Genomic DNA, 16,783 nt, shown 5'->3' with positions numbered 1-16,783 from the left:
ATAGGAGAGGAGGGAACAACGGTAGAGAGAAGCTTAAAGTAGGGTTAACATAGAGTAAGATACATACCGTATTAGTCTTAAACAAGTGTTCTAACAGGTCACATATTGTAAAAAGACATTCAACGTTTAGTTTTCGACTGAAAAATGATTCAGTATTTTAATAATAGTGAGAAAATGAATAATGCTTCTTCTAATAGAACATCTCATAAGTAAGTAATTAAGTGGACCGTATTCGTCGCAAGTTAGAATTTTTTATTTCACAAAAAGTATTTTGTGATGAACTTCCATTTTCTCATTTGTGCTAAGTATATTTGACATATATTTCCAATATAGAAAATGCCTAGCACATAATAATAAAAATTACAACTATTTATATCTCAATACCGAATATTATTCGAGCCTTGAACAGAACCAAATATATACCCCTCTCTGATTTGTTGTGGCCTAGTTAAGCAGCGTCAAAGTAACCATAATGATCCAAAATACGTATATTTGTACACTCTCCTGTTCTTTAATATGTTTCCACAGAAAAGATCGTTTTCAGCGATATGTGTATTAAAGAGTTTCTTTAAAACTTCAGATCAGCGAAAATTGATTGAAGAATCCACAATTACTACCAAATTACTACCTATAGTTTATTTTTTATATACAGCCGTTATAAAATGTTCTCTCAGACTCTAAAAAAGTTTGTGATTCTCCAATAAGAGATGTTCCACCACGATAATAGGAAAAAGCTGAAAGGGCATGCAACACTATAAACAGGAGTGGGAGTAAAAAATCATTTAATTCAGTTAAAATAGAGTATACGAATTTTGAATAAGAAATATAGGTAAATAGAATAATATAAGAAATATTTAGGAAGGGGAATACATTTTATCCATTAAATATTTCCCATTTACTGTGAGGTCTGAGACATGTTAGTTATATGAGTGACATATATGAATTATGAGAAACCCTTGTATAATTATTATTTATATAACCTTTTTTCAATAGAAAGTAATGTTTTAGTCAAAAATTAAAATTTTATAAGAAGCAAGAAATTAATATAATACGTGTTGATTTTAACAATTAATTCATTTTGGTTTTTAGACTACAGAATATTTAATTGCATTTTTATGGCTTTAACACCAACGGATGCTTCACGACCTGCAAGGTAGTCGTATGGTCAATTTATACAGCTTCCTACTAGTATAAATCAATGTACTGATCAAACATCCATTCAGCCAGTCAATTACCTCGGCAACTAAACTAGAAGACTAGGATCAGGTCATAGAAGAAGAACATCCCCAAGCAATAATCAATTTTTGGTATTCTCATGTTCAAGAAACAGATCTAGTGAACTCATAAACCGTATGAACTAAGTGAGAAATGCGGATGTGAACACTTCGTAAACTAATGAATTAACCTAATTCATCATTCAGAAGACCTCTGCCGTTAGTAGAGCTCGATTTGCTTTTGCAAGTAATCACAAACACTGGTATTACGCAGATTGGAGTAACCTTTGGTTCTCGGTACCCAGGTTTTGATTAATGTCATGAGAGGGATGAGAAAAAATTTGAAAAAGACAAGGAGAGTGATTTACCCAATGCAATATAACTGAAAAAATAAAGTACCTGTAATGGTTTGAGCATGTATAAGTTCCGTACTGATTTGATTATTTTTGATTGAGGTTCTAGGCAGTAAGAGAGTACATAAAAAATTTATATTTTTTCAGACAATAACGCGCGCCAACTTCAAGTCTCGACTCCAATCTTATTAACTTGACTTACAAGGTGTATACATTTTCTAGCCGATGTGTTAAAAAATACTTCCAGCGGGAAAACATCCTCGGCGAGAAACTTCATATTTATTCCTTAAAAACTAAAACTGTTCCTATTTAAACTGTTTTTACATTTAACAATATTTCAATACATCCAAATGCAACCAATAATTCATTATTGGATACATTTTCAAACAATTTAACGTTATTTATATTTATTTCATGATTATGACTGGCTGCGTGATCAGCAATACTCGATTTTTTTATCCGTCCATATTTTAAATGAGCTATGTGCTCTTTAAACCGAAAATTAACGGATCTCTTAGTTTACCCAACATACTGTCCGTCATTACAGCTATTCGTAATTTCATATATACCACTATTTTCCCAAATTTGATATTTTGTTCTTGGGGTTACTGAATAATGGTCCAATGTACAGTTGGATTTATGTATCAATTTTAAACCCACTCTGTTGAAAATACTTTCTAATTCTTTTGTATAAACTGTTTTTCTTTTGGCAAAGGGTGGTTTCATATAGAGATTTCTTACACCTATGACAACGACTATGTAATGTAATGTAAAACTACAATTTTCGAAAATGAAAACGGAAAAAAAAATTTGTTCTGGTACCTTTTAATCCTGTTTATACATTTTTTCATTTTTAACAGGCTGGGTTTAATATTGATTTATAAATCCAGCTATTTATTGAAACAATTGTTGGGTTATCCTAAGTATAGAATACCAAAATTTGTTGAACAGATTAAAAGATCTATTAATATCGGGTTTAAAGAGAAAATAACAAAAATATGAACTGACCTAAAAAGCGAGTATTGCCGATCACACTACCACTTATAATTATAAAATAGATATAAAAAAAGTGAAATTAATAATTAATTAGCACTAGCTGACCCGACAGACTTCGTCCTGTCAAAAAGATTTGTAATGTGGCAGTTTTTGTGCCTACGTATTTTAAAAAATTCTCCTGAACAGAACCGTCACCCTGGTGATAGGGCGTTGTGAATAAAAAATAATTAAATAAAACATATATAAGGATTTAAAAGTAAGTAATCGCTTTATTGTTAATCATGTGAATCATAAATAATTATTATTATTATCATTGTAGTGCTTTGTGGTATACGATGTTTTTTGTTTGATTACCTGGCGCATAGATAAACAAATCTGATGGTTTTCCAACACGGGAACAGGCAACATACAATTGACCATGTGAGAAACATGGGTTTTCTAGATTAATACCACAAACACTTAATGATTGCCCCTGGGACTTGTTTATAGTCATAGCAAAAGCAAGCCGCACTGGAAACTGTAGTCGTTTAAACTCAAATGGCACATCAGTCGGAATCATTGGGATGCGCGGTATGAGAACATCTTCTCCTTTATACTTTCCTTTGAGTATAGTTGCTTCTATCACATTGTTTAGTAATTTTTTTATCGCTAACCGTGTACCGTTGCAAAGACGCGGTTGGTTGATATTTCGCAACATTATAACCACCGATCCGACCTTTAATTGAAGATTGTGAGGTGGCAATCCTGGCAAATCCAGCGAGTTTAAAAATTCCGGTGGATAGTTGACTACATCATCTTGATTAGTAGCCGAATCAACTGATTTATATATCCTCAATTCGCCTGTAATTTGTTCTTGAATTTTGAAATTTAATTCATTTACATCTATGTTTTTTGCAGCCAGTATAGCTCGTTCGCTCAACCAATCATGGTTTCTGTAATTTTGAGAAACATCTGGAAACACCTTCTGAATAAGTTCATCTTTTGATTGAGTTAACTGACAAAAACTTTGAGGAAAGTTAATGCAGCCAGTCAACATGTCTATAGGTAATTTGCCATTACCAATGTCAATGAGTTGTTTAGAGAATATGTTTCCAGATTGGTCATTTTGCAACTCGACACGCATATTCTTGCTTAAATGAAGTACTTTGACATGTTTCCACAAATTGGAGGACTTTAGACATGCATTGAGTTCATCAGCTGGCGTTGATCGTGGAATCACTGGCAATGTTTGACGAAAATCTCCTGCTAATAAAATCATTGCACCACCAAATCGGTTATTATTGCTCCGTAGATCTTTTAAGGTTCTGTCTAAAGCCTCCAAAGATTTTTTATGTGCCATCGTGCATTCATCCCAAACAATCAATTTACATTGCTGCAAAACCTTTGCCATTGCAGAGTTCTTCGAAACGTTACAGGTTGGAGTTTTATTGCTTTGCATATTTAATGGCAATTTTAGTGCTGAATGGGCTGTTCGACCACCTTCAAGCAAAGTTGCTGCGATTCCCGACGAAGCGAGTGCAAGTGCAATTTTATTTTGTGAGCGAATTGTTGCTAATATTAATGAAATCAAAAAAGTTTTTCCTGTACCACCAGGTGCATCTAAGAAGTAAATCCCTCCAGTTTCATCATTTGTTACTTTCATAAGAGTTTCAAATACATACTTCTGTTGTTCATTTAACAGTGGAAGATTTGTTTGAATTAATTCTTTCAAAGCGTTGAGATCATACAGTCTTTCTCGATGCAACTCTTGGTTAAAAGCGTCATGCATTGGACGATTGGGCGCGGTCAGGCCCAATTGAATTAATAGTTTGTTTGACATTATCAAGCACATGTCCTCAATTGAAATCAATGCTTCATTGTAAATTTCTTCACTGATTTGTATATTTGGATTTCCCATTCTATTCCGTATTTGATACAAAATATCATCACACATATAATCTTTGTACTTGATCCACAAATCAATTGGGTTTGATGGGAAGCATGTAGATATGATTATAGAAAACAATGTTCGTATTTGATGAGCGTGTGATGATATTACAGCATCATTGAGAGTTTGATCCCAATGAGCGTCATTTTCAAGTAAATACATACCTTGAAAGTTGGCATAAAATTTTCCCGAACTACATTTGTTGCCCCAAATGAAGTCATTTGAAAGCAATTGTTATATTGTTGGATATGTGTCAAAAAGTGTATAGAATCTGTTCCTATTCCTGAAACCAATGAGTACAATGGTTCTGGTGGTGGATCCAATGGTATCAATTTCACTTTACCATTTGCGCAACACAATCCATTGGCTTCGTTTTTTTATTTTAATGCCTTACAGTGTGAGCAAACCGAGTTCATAGAACCAATAACAACACATTGGTAGTTACTGTAGTCAATTGACACATCGTAACTGAAAGCAGCTCGATTCAAACTTGCGCGATTATTAGTTGAATGTCGCGCTCGCGCTTCACGCGTTTGTGATATCCGAATTCTTTCACGTTCATTTCCGTCGTCACGTTCTTGTGCAGTACGATTAGATCGGTAATTAGCTTGGTTTGTAGCATTTCTGGTTCTTCTACCTAAATTGCTTCGTCTTATAGGAGGCATATCAAATATACATTATTTTTTCACTAATCACGAACTAATCAAACACTAACTAACTAAACACTCTGCAAAAAACACGATATACGAATTTGTTCCGTGTATCAGTTGACAAAAGCAAACTCAGTAGATTAGGTAACAGACAACTTTTTTTTTTTTTAATTTGATATGACTTGAAGTCAAAAAAATAATAAAACACTGTTGCTAACGCGATTTTTGTTTGACTGATGTAATGACGTGGAAACTGCTGCATTTTATCTCGCGTGCCGAAACTAATACAAAAGAAACGCGAGTTTCGGAACGCGACATTAAACTCCTCCAACTATGTATTCTGTGCTCCAACGCACACACACACATTGTTTTGATAGATATGATTTTTGACGTTAGGAACACACCTACATTGCTTAGACAACAGTGAGTGCTCAAATTGACTACGTTTTAGTTACAAATCATTTGTATGGGAAAAAGAAAAGAGCTATTTTTAGGGTTTTTCCAGCAATAATTCTAATTTTTCTCGCCGTAAAAACCATCCTTGAACTTCAACGAACATTTTAAAAAAAGATTTGGCCAAATTGGTCCAGGCGTTGTTGAGTTATGCGCTTACCAACACATTTTGCGATTCATTTTTATATTATAGATATAGATTAAGTTTTTCAAATTTAAGAACAGTTTAAATAGGTACAAAGGGCCTATTGTTTACAGCACAATCTAAAGTTTAGTAGTTGAGGAAAAAAAGTTTCCTTCCGAATAGGTTTTTCCGCTAGAATTATTTTTCTTGCGATGGAGCTCATTGGTGGGATAATTCTCTAATATCTCCAAAAATGTTGTTTTGTATAAAATAGACATGGATTATATTTATCTTATCAAGTTTGTAAATCTGGAAACGTGAGGTAGTCGTAAGGATATAAAGCACAACTTATAACAAGATATAACATTTTTGATGCATACAAAAAGAAGTCGAGAGAAGGACAGAGAAAACGGAATGTAAAGGTGATAAGAAGAAAAGAGAATACCTAGCAAGTGACGGAAAAAGTGATAAGAGAAACACTTTTGGAGATGAATAACATAAAACCCACTTCACAGATAAACCTTCTATGGTAAGGATATAAGGATAGTAATTAATAACTATAGATAGTTCAAGATATAAAAAAGTTTATTGACGTCTTTCCTGAGGTAATAGAGACACAATTATTAGTAAAAATCCACATAAGTTTTTATTAGAACGCCACTGATTTTCATTATGTTCCAACCTTTCAGCTTAGAAAAATGATTAAATCTTTACGAGTTTCTTCTCGATGTTACTTATTTGGTCTTTATTGTAATATCCTTGATAATTGTTTCGTTCATATATAGGAGTGCTTTGAAGTCGAGTATAATTATAATTACAGACTAGCTCGAAAAAAAAAAGATCTTGACATTTTTATAATTAAAAATGTGTATTTATAGAAGCGGTTAAGGTAAAATATGAATGTCATCTTAACCATGATATTTTTTTTCAAGTTTGAACTTCAATAAACGTACAATCAAAGATTGAATGGCTAAATTTGTAAAGGGAAAAGTGTTAATTTATCTGTTAGAGATAAGTTGAGGCGCACTTAACAATTTTTTTCTGGTGAAATCGAGGAAATATCTCCGTCAAACAAAAAATGATAATGTTTATTTGAAATTGAACTAATATTTTTTTATAGTGAGCACATTAAAATCATAAACGCATGTATCACCATCAGTTTTCATAACTGTGAGATCAAAACGTTCCTAGCATATAGGAGGGAACCAAAAATAACCGGAATTATTTCTAAAAAATATCGAATTTCAAATTTATCATAAAACAATGTGGTCCTCCTCAAAATATTCTCCATTACAAAAAATATAGATCAGGGTTGATAAATTTCGGATCCAAACTGATAGCAGGATAAAATCCATTGCAAAAGGAGAAGACTTAAAAATTGAAAAAAAAAATTACGGTCATACTTAGGTCGGGAAAGGGGAGGAGGTGAGTTTTTAAGGGTAAAAAACGATGTCCTAGTAGTCCTATGGAAAGTAAAATAACAGAGTTTTGGGTAATAGAAAGTTTTACAACTTTTTTATCTAGATTTTCATCAAATAACGTCAAATTTTTTGTGAAAAATTTAGATTATTCAGTTTTTTTTTTCATTTTTATCTTTTATCTTTTTTTTTCGCACTCACATTTCTATGTTCCAAATACACTCTAATTCATTTGATTTGAAATATCTATTTTTTAACCTTATTGTGAAGCAATATCAAAAAAGCACCCTAATTTTCAATCGTAAACTCTCCCATCAAAATATCGTTTTTTTTTATAGTCGGAGAGATTTTCATTTGCTGAAATCTCTACTTTCTGATGGTGTAGAAAAATATTACCATTGCCATGGTAAATTTTCTCAGAGAAGGCAAAAAAAAAACAAAAAGAAAACTTGCCTCCAAAATTTTTTTAAGCATTTATACCATTTTTAGTTATTTATTGAAATTTTACACCATAATTACATGAAAAACATGAGATTTCAGGTTATATTGATAAATATGAGTAATAATAGTGTAATTTTGCGAATTTTTTGGCATTTTCTCAGAAAATTTACCACGGTGTTGGTAAAATTTTTTACATCATTAAAAAGTAGAGATAGAGACGAAATCCCATCGATTTTAAAAAACGGTATTTTTCATTTGAAATTTGGGTATTACTTTTTGGTCGAAATAAGGCGAAAAAATAAATATTTCAAATCAAATGAATCACAGTGTGTTTGTGACATAAAAAGTTGAGTTTTCACCAAATTTAGAAAAGAAAATATTTTTTGTAAAATATAAAAATAAAAAACCAAAAAATTATTCCAATTTTTCATATAAATTTTGAGGTTATGTGAAGTACAAAACTTGTAGAACTTTTTATAACTTGCAGCTTTGATATTTGACTTTTCTCAATAGAAATAAACTGTTTTTTACCCTTAAAAACTCACTCTCTTCATGATCTCAGATCACCCGTAAATTATTTTTCCTTCCATTTTCATTATATTCTCGTCCTTTTCCAATGGGTTTCATTCTACTGTTTTTTTCACTTTTTATCACTTTTAAAGGCTTCTACTCTGGTCTAATACATTTATCTCATCGTAACATTGTACTCATTTTTATAAATGACATATAGTTCGTTTCTAGTTTTATTTTTGATTTTTTAAATATTGTGGAATTAGTATCCTTTCATGTTCAAACTGTTGAACGTAGAAGGAGAATCATTTCATATTCGTTGTGAATGTATCATTTGATTGTAAAATATTTTATATTTATTTATTGTTCATTTATGATACAATCATCAATATTTATATTTTAGTAACCTTACTGCTACTAAACCTTACACGCATACCTACTTGGTAACATTCTACTATGCTCATAGATAGTATAGTCGACTCACATTAATTGGAAACTCAAGGAACTTTGAAAATATTTCGAATTAACAAGAGTTTGAAATATCACAAGTTTCGAACTTTTCGAGAGAGAAATAAGAAACTTTAAATTATTTAGTGCTTGAAATGGTTCGACATATTCGAGAGAAGAAACAACCTTTTTATATTATTTATTAATGGCTTTTTCATTACTAAATCTAAAGGTACATATTTAAATATAATACATAATGCGAAATGATTATTTTGTATTATGTCTAACAGAAAATTTCACAGCACATTGCTTAGACTCATGAATAACATTTTCTATAAAAAATTCATTAAGGTTGAATTGCAGATGGAAGCTATGTAATGTGTCGAAGTCGACGCTTGCTTCTTCTATTGACACCCCTGTCAAAGACTATCATGTATCATTTCCATATTCATTGTTGCTTTTTCATTTGTATCCATAGCGGAAATTTCGATTAGACAACCACTGATATCAACATCTTCATTGACCTGAACAAAGCCTGAAAAACTGATTTGAAACATTAGTGGTATTGCTGGTTTTTCATCATCCGTAATATTGAGCTGATTTTCTTGATCTTCAAAAAAAACCAATATTTTTATGCAGTTGAGAATAGTTGGAGGTATTACAGCTAACCGTGCCTTATCAGTAAGTAAAATAGTCATCACGACTTTGAGGATCGCAGTTAACTAAGTGTCCAAAGATATATTCCTCTAATTTCTTATATCTTTGACCTTTTGTTATATTAATGCATCTAAATGTTCTTCATTTTAGGTCTCTTCTGTTTTAAAATTAGTTTTTTTAATAATTTTTGAAAGATAAAATTTGACGTTTCGACTTTTCTTTAAGTCTTTATCAAAATATTTTGGTAACTAATTTTAAAACAAAAGAGGGCTAAACTCAAGAGCATTTAGATGCATTATCCAAAGATATTGAAATAACCGTAACAATTAGTTTGCGATCGTCTTAAAATTATAGATAATCCCTTGATCCAAGGTTGCAGTGTGGGCGGAAGGAAGTAGACTGGTGTGGACAGTGCAAATGCCGCTTTTATTATTTCTTCTCCACGTTAACTGTTAAATGTCAATTGTTGAAAAGCTTCGTAGTCCTTTAAACTTTTTATTAGCGCGATAAACAGTAGAAAACGATTTCATTCATTTGAAATATCACGGTTTCACTAATTTTCTTTTAACTAATAGCTTCAATTTATCCGATCCATATGTATATATTGGAAGCAAATAAAACTATTCACTTCTGTCTACTATGTTTCTCCCTATGACTTTTTTCATCTATGAGAGTAAGGGTTTTGACGCAGCCGCTTTTATCAGTATTAAAAATATTTCGGGAATCAAGGTTTACTATTGAAGATGCTGCGAAATCTAAGCAAACAGCACGATTAATACCTTTACTTACCTCACAAACTTTTTTTAACACAACTTCGTTCCTTCTTCGTTTCAGCTAATAGACACTTTAACCGATGTTGTAGTCGAGGAATGCCCAGAAGAGATACAATGTTTTTAACAAATATTATTGTTGAAATTGAATCAAATCGCTTTTTTCCTTTATCGAACTTTCAATTTTGACAGTGAAGGAAAGACACTCTCTTAAGTTCTAATAGATAATATTCTGATATGCATGAGGTAACTGATCTATTAATTTATATATCCCGATAGTTAAACCTTCACGTCAGAATAGGATTTATGGAATGTTATGTGTGGTTAGCAGTATTGACGGAGTACGAAGTGGAAACCTGGACCTTGAAAGTTCAAATGATAAAAAAACATGAGGCATTTGAGATGTGACTCTATAGACGCATCCTGAAGATACCCTGGACTGACAGAATTATTAAGATAATAAAAACATCTTACATAGGACAAATCTTACGCAACGACAAATACCTACTGCTATAGAACATAATGCAGGACAGAGTAGAGGGAAAAGCATCGACAGAAGAAATCCTGGCTCCGTAACATAAGAAAATGGGCAAATCTCAGCGTCGGAGAATTGTTTCATGTTGCAAGGGACAGAAATGCATTTAAAAACGTGGTCGCCAATCTTCAATGAGAAGACGACATGAGAAGAAGATACTTAATGTTGATATTTTCTACGAGAAACACGCTGTTCATCTCAATACAACTGAAATCAATAATATTTAGAAGATTTAGAAGACTCGCTTCAATAGCAAACCAAATTAAGAATTGGAAGAAAAAAAAAGAATAAATCAATAAAACAAATAACCGCAGAACTATACATACGAGGTCTGGCTATTAAATAACGAGACTGGTTACGAAAAAGGGTTTTATTATAAAAATCATTCTACATTCGAATGCTTCTCTTCAATATACTCCGCTTACTTTGCCACACAACTTCCTATACGTTTTTTCCATTGATCGAAGCAGTGCTGGAAGTCTTCTTTGGTGAGTGCCTTTAGGAAATCTGCCGTTTTTTGCTTTACCGCTCCCATCGACTCAAATCGGGTTCTTTTCAAAGCATATCATTTTGTAACCTTTCAAGGAAATATGAGTAGACCCGTTGACGCAAGAGCTTTTGGTCAGGAGTCCCCATAGGCCTCTTGCAACAATGTATAGCACTCAGTCAGAGTTTTTTGCAATTTAACGAGAAATTTAAGATTGATACGTTGCTCCAGTTTCTCGTCACACATTGTTTTCGGTACGAGAAAAAACACGTTCGTTTCAAACCGCTACTGCACAAATACTATAATAGTACATAGACAAGATATCTAGATACCAAACGAACTATTTGTTTTTTACCCTACCTCCCTAGGGCGCCCTCTAGGCACGCAGTTTTGTTTTTTAATAGCAGACCTCGTATATTATAGAAAGTGACTGAACTAATAAGTAATATATAGGAGAGTTGCTAAATAAATTTTGAAATATGGCAGCACTGATGTTAATATGTCAAATCTGACTACTGACAACCAAGTTTGAAATTTTTAATGGTGTATGTACTCAGAACGTGTTGTCATAGGAGTGCTATTTGTGTTGTTTACATATATTTGAAACAATTGTCTTAGTCAAAAAATGGAATTAAATCGCTCCACGTCGTTCGGGACAACTGCAGTCGCGTGCGGGGAATTATCACTTTCCACACTTGTTAGGAAAATAACTATTTCGCGTTGGATACCGCATAATTTGACAATCGCTCAATAAAAAGCTCGTGTCGATTGGTGTAAATAAATGCTAAAAAAATTGAATCGCGGTGCTTGAAAAGACGTCTATAAGATAGTGACAGGCGACGAATCATGTATATGAACCCGAAACTAAATAACAATCGACTGTATGGGTCTTTCAAGAAGAGCCAAATCTAACAAAAAGTTGTTAACGCACGAAGCACTTCGAAGCAAATGGTTGCCTGTTTTTCAGGTATAACTGGACATATCGCACCGTTCCATTAGAGCAACGTAAAACGATCAATTCAGAATGGTACACCGGCATTTGTTTGTACGAAGTGTTCGGAAAAATTAAGTGAACCAATCGCAGAAGACGAATCATCCTCCATCACGACAATGCGAGCTCTCACACATCCGTCCAAACAAAAATGTTTTCGAACAGTCGAAACATCGATTTGAAAGGTCATATGCCGTTCAGTCATTATTTAGCACCCAATAATTTCGTCTTATTCCCGCAGATCAAAAGTAAATTGAGAGATCAACGTTTTTCTACACCCGATTAATGCGTTCAAATCATATATTTTAGAGGTACCCCAATTGGAATAGAAAAAATGGTTCCAGCGCATGCAAAAATGTATTAATTTTAATGGAGAATATTTTGAGAAGCAGTATCCATATCCAATTATCAATATTTGTTTTTAATTGTCTATCTCAAATCTTAAGTAGCAACCTCGTATAAAAGGTATCAACCTAGTATTATATAAAGACAGTCATTTTGGTGACCAGATCAATTTTTCCTTTATCCTTATATTTCATAAATACCACATAACCAAGAAGAGAACAAAGAATTTTATACCCCTATTTAATTTGTTGTTATATCTTTACTCTTGTCGATAAAAATTGTTAACCACCAAATTTCAATAGTAATCGATAGAGAAATTGAGGAAAAATTTTGAACTGTTGGTTTGAATCCATATAGTTCTGTGTAATGAACGTAAACCTATTCTTATGTTTACATTCATTAAATCACGTCATTACTTCTCACATTTTATCTCATTTTTTATTTGTAAGTATTTAATAAAATAGGTTAATTCGGATAGTTTGGCCTCCATTTTAATATATAAATTAAATTCAGAGGCAAACATTTCTAATTAGATGACATCGAATGAATTGATTTGAATGAATTATTTTTAGGATAATTATCTTTTTATTAAGATACAGGAATATATTGTTAATTATATAAGATTATACTAATAATAAAGGCTCATTTATAAATATCATATTTCCTGTGATAAAAGTTGATTAAAACGACCGGCATGTTATCATCAAGCGAAAGTTATCAATATCATGAAAAGTTTCAAACTTACTGTAGAATAGTGCCTTTATCCGTCTAAATATTTTCAATGTCTTTGTAAATTGCACAAAAAACAATCTAAACTATCAAACGGGGCGTCATGAATCGCGTTTTTTGAAATTTCACCGACTGCACTTCTGCCTCGGTGTAAAAACAACTGACCAAACAATAAACATTATACAGTTCCATGGTCCATGTGAAATGCGTGTATTCGATCGACGTTGCCGCTTTGATCAATGAAGGATTTAACCGCTAACAATTATATAATGTAATAAAGTATATCAAGTAGCAATCGTGTGATAATTGAAAGTATTTAAAGATTGTGGTTATATTTCATGTTATGATTTATCATGAATTTTACTGGAAATTTTAGGATTGCATTTCTAAAAAGATTACGTCATTTTGCATTATAAGGATATAAGGATGTCAATTGTTTTATACAAGCGAAAAAATCCAGGAGGTGATTGTCCTTACGAAATTATGACGATTTTCCACTGCAGGAAACTTCCAAATAAAAGTGGTAAATAAGGTTTCAGTATTTTCTTATGAAATTTGGGTAAACATAGTACACTGATCCCTCTATTTCCAATGTAATTTTTTTATACAATTTACAAATTAACGTTAAAATTAATGTGGAAAAACAAAAATGTACACAGGGTAAGTTACTTGTATTTGTACGTTCTTTAGTAACTTAGTTTTTCCATTCTTGAGTTCTTACATTTTTGCGGAAATTAATTTAAGCGTATCATTATTTGATTGGACCAGTTATTTTACTAGGCTCCTTCTGCAGTTTCTTTCGGAAAAGTTTAACACTCATACCATATCCACTTGTTTGCTAAATGAAAATTGTGAAGTGAGTTGAAAATTGTTAAATTTGACATCTAAATTTATAGCCAACTTTTTCAAAACATTTTTAAAACATATATTTGGTTATTCCAGTTTTCCTTAAAAACAAAAAGTTTTATAAAAAATTACAAGAGTGAAAAATTCTTTAGAATCAAACCATCCATGGTATGAAGTTTTATTAAATCAACTGAAAGATAAACACTTTATGTGAAATTTTATAGTAAGTTCACCTCTAATTAATCCCTAAGAATAATTCAATCGCTTTCCACTTCCCAGGGCTGCTACTCAAGTTGTGAGATAGACAAATAAAAACAAATATTTTTAGTTGAATATGGCTTCATTGTTTTTCAAAATTATCTCAATTGAAATCAACATAATTTTGCATTCGTTTCAACTAATTGCCGAAGCATTTTTTACATTCTGATTGAGATACCTCCAAAACATTTGCATCAATCCTTCCTTCAGGTGTAAAAAAATGTTGACCTCACAATTTATTTTTGATTTGGGGAAAAAGAAGAAATCATTGGGTGCCAAACAAGGATTGTACGGCGGATGACCCATCATTTAGATGTTTTGAATGTTCAAAAATGTTTTTGTTTGAACTGATTTATGGTGGAGGATGATTCGTCTGCTGCGATTGGTTTCCCTGATTTTTTCTAACCTTTCTGACATACAAATGCTGGTGTATAGACGTCTTCTGAAAAACTGCGATTGAATTTTTTCAGCATTCGACACGAGTCAAATTATGCGGTATCCAATGCGAACAAACCTTATTGACACCAAAATGTTCATGCAATATTGGATATATACGAGTAGAACTAATGCTATTCAAGTATGCCTATCTCACGGTATATCACTTGACGATCTTGCAATGTCAGTTCACATACAACATCGATTTTTTCGACACAACAGCGGATTTTGGCCGGCTTTCACAAAATTTATCCTGTAGCGAAGTGCGAGCACGAATGAATTCGGAAAACGAGCGAAACACGGCGGCTCGAGATGTTCGCAATAAAAAAAGTCAAACTTTATGATGGCAATTTCAGATTTGACATATTCATATCAGTATTGGCATATCTCAAAAGTTAAGTAGCAACACCCATGCTAGTCTCAAACCGTGTACTAAATATTGTATTTCAGTTAGAGGGTTGCTAAGAATTTAATTTTTTCGAAATTTCAGACCCCACTTTGGGGCCTTATAACTCCTTAGGGATCCAACTTAGTATAAAGGTAGATTAGCCCTATCATTAAATTTCGGGCTCCCCTTTACGCGTCTGCTCTGTGTTGGTTCTTATGCAGGACATCCTCTATGACGAATTGTATCAAACTTCTATGAGATAGTAAAGAGAAAAGTAAGAATTCTGTAATCAAAGTGCAGCCCTAAACACAAATGATAGTTAGTGGAATTTTTCAAGGAAAAATTAGACTATTACGGTAGGTATGACTAGAAGAAAAATGGGGGGCACATCATTTTTCCCATGTTTTGAGACCTCCTGAACACGATTATTATGGTTTTTCGAATGTCTGTAGTTTATATATATATATATATATATATATATATATATATATATATATATATATATATATATATATATCTGTTTAAGCTACAATTCTTATTTTCGTCTCTCGAGCAATTGCTATAGGTCCGATTTGGTTCAAAATTAGCATACATGGCTTTTTTGGAGGCGGATTGATGTTATTAGAGTTTGGTTGGAAACAAATGAATATTTCGTTCGAGGAAAAGCGACTGAAAAATGAAATTTCACATGTAGTCTCAATTAGTTGCGAGATGATTTCCTGTCTAAGGTCGAAACTTTCCATCTCCACCCCTCTCCATTTTATGGTCATTTTTGTTATATTTTCTAATTTTATGGCCAGAAAAAGTGTAACTAGAGGGTTCGAACTTCGCATGCAAGTAGGGGTGATGTTGAAGAATTGTCTTTCTCAAGTTCAAAGTTTTCTTCTTCAGTTCTTCTAGCACAAAACGCCCGAAATCATTTTGATCGTTGTAATTGTTGAACTGGACCGCCTCCTATTTAATGGATAATACGAGTATGATCGTTGCTAGGGTGATTTTTTTTACTTCCCATTTTCGAAATTTCTTGTCATTGTGACAATTTTTTGTTGTTGTCAATTGGAATTGAACAAGAGGGTTCGAGACCACCGGGTCTATTGAAATTATGAATTTTCATTCGAGAGAGAGAGTTAACTTGTGAAATGAAAAGTTATTGAGGAATAGCAAATTTTCCATATAAAGAAATAAGATTGAGAATTGATATCATTTCCAAGAAATTCATTTTATGGAAAGATTTGTTTGTGTATTAGTGATGGAGCTCTGCTGGTCACGGTTTTTTTTTAAATATATGAAGCTAAAACACGTCCCTAATTAGAATTTCAGCATAATCAAAATTAGTCGTTATAGTACAATACACTTATCCTCATAGAAAAAGATCCATCAAAGTCAGATCTGGGTAGCCAACTGCTTGATTCTCCTATCCTATCGATCATTTGGAAATTTCCTATTCCTAAAGGAATATGCTACAAGTGATACCAAAACGCTGTTTTCCAGAATCTTAACAATGTTCGATGACCATTGAAAAAACAGGTACCTACCACATAATTCTATAAAGTCTCCCTCCAAACTGATATTCATGCTCCTACGATCTTGGCGTTCCACAGTATAGAAAAAAAAATGCTCTTTTCAAGGGTTACAGTCCCGGAAATTATGCGGGAAAAGTGCCTATTTTCAGGGTCATATTAGTGACTAGTTGTTTACTACACCATTATTGTGAAATAGAGTATTCTGTTGATAACATAAAGTTGAAAAAGTCTTCCATCCTCTGGTAATTGAACAAGAGCTCAAAAGCAAAAGCCTATTCTGTGGTTG

General features: G+C 32.5%; 1 protein-coding gene across 1 annotated transcript in view; it reads right to left on the bottom strand.

Annotated features, from left to right (window-relative positions):
- Positions 1–13,288, bottom strand: part of LOC130897564 (calcium/calmodulin-dependent protein kinase kinase 1) — a 509,686-nt gene extending 496,398 nt beyond the window's left edge. The window contains exon 1 of the mRNA XM_057806493.1: positions 13,064–13,288. The gene's annotated coding sequence lies outside the window, so the exon portion shown is untranslated. The remainder of the gene's footprint in view (positions 1–13,063) is intronic.
- Positions 13,289–16,783: the final 3,495 nt, after the last annotated feature.

The sequence above is a fragment of the Diorhabda carinulata genome, chromosome 8 (assembly GCF_026250575.1).
Source record: "Diorhabda carinulata isolate Delta chromosome 8, icDioCari1.1, whole genome shotgun sequence".
Taxonomy (NCBI): domain Eukaryota; kingdom Metazoa; phylum Arthropoda; class Insecta; order Coleoptera; family Chrysomelidae; genus Diorhabda; species Diorhabda carinulata.
Note: the sequence above shows the minus strand (reverse complement) of the source record. Positions and strands in the feature narration are given on the sequence as shown.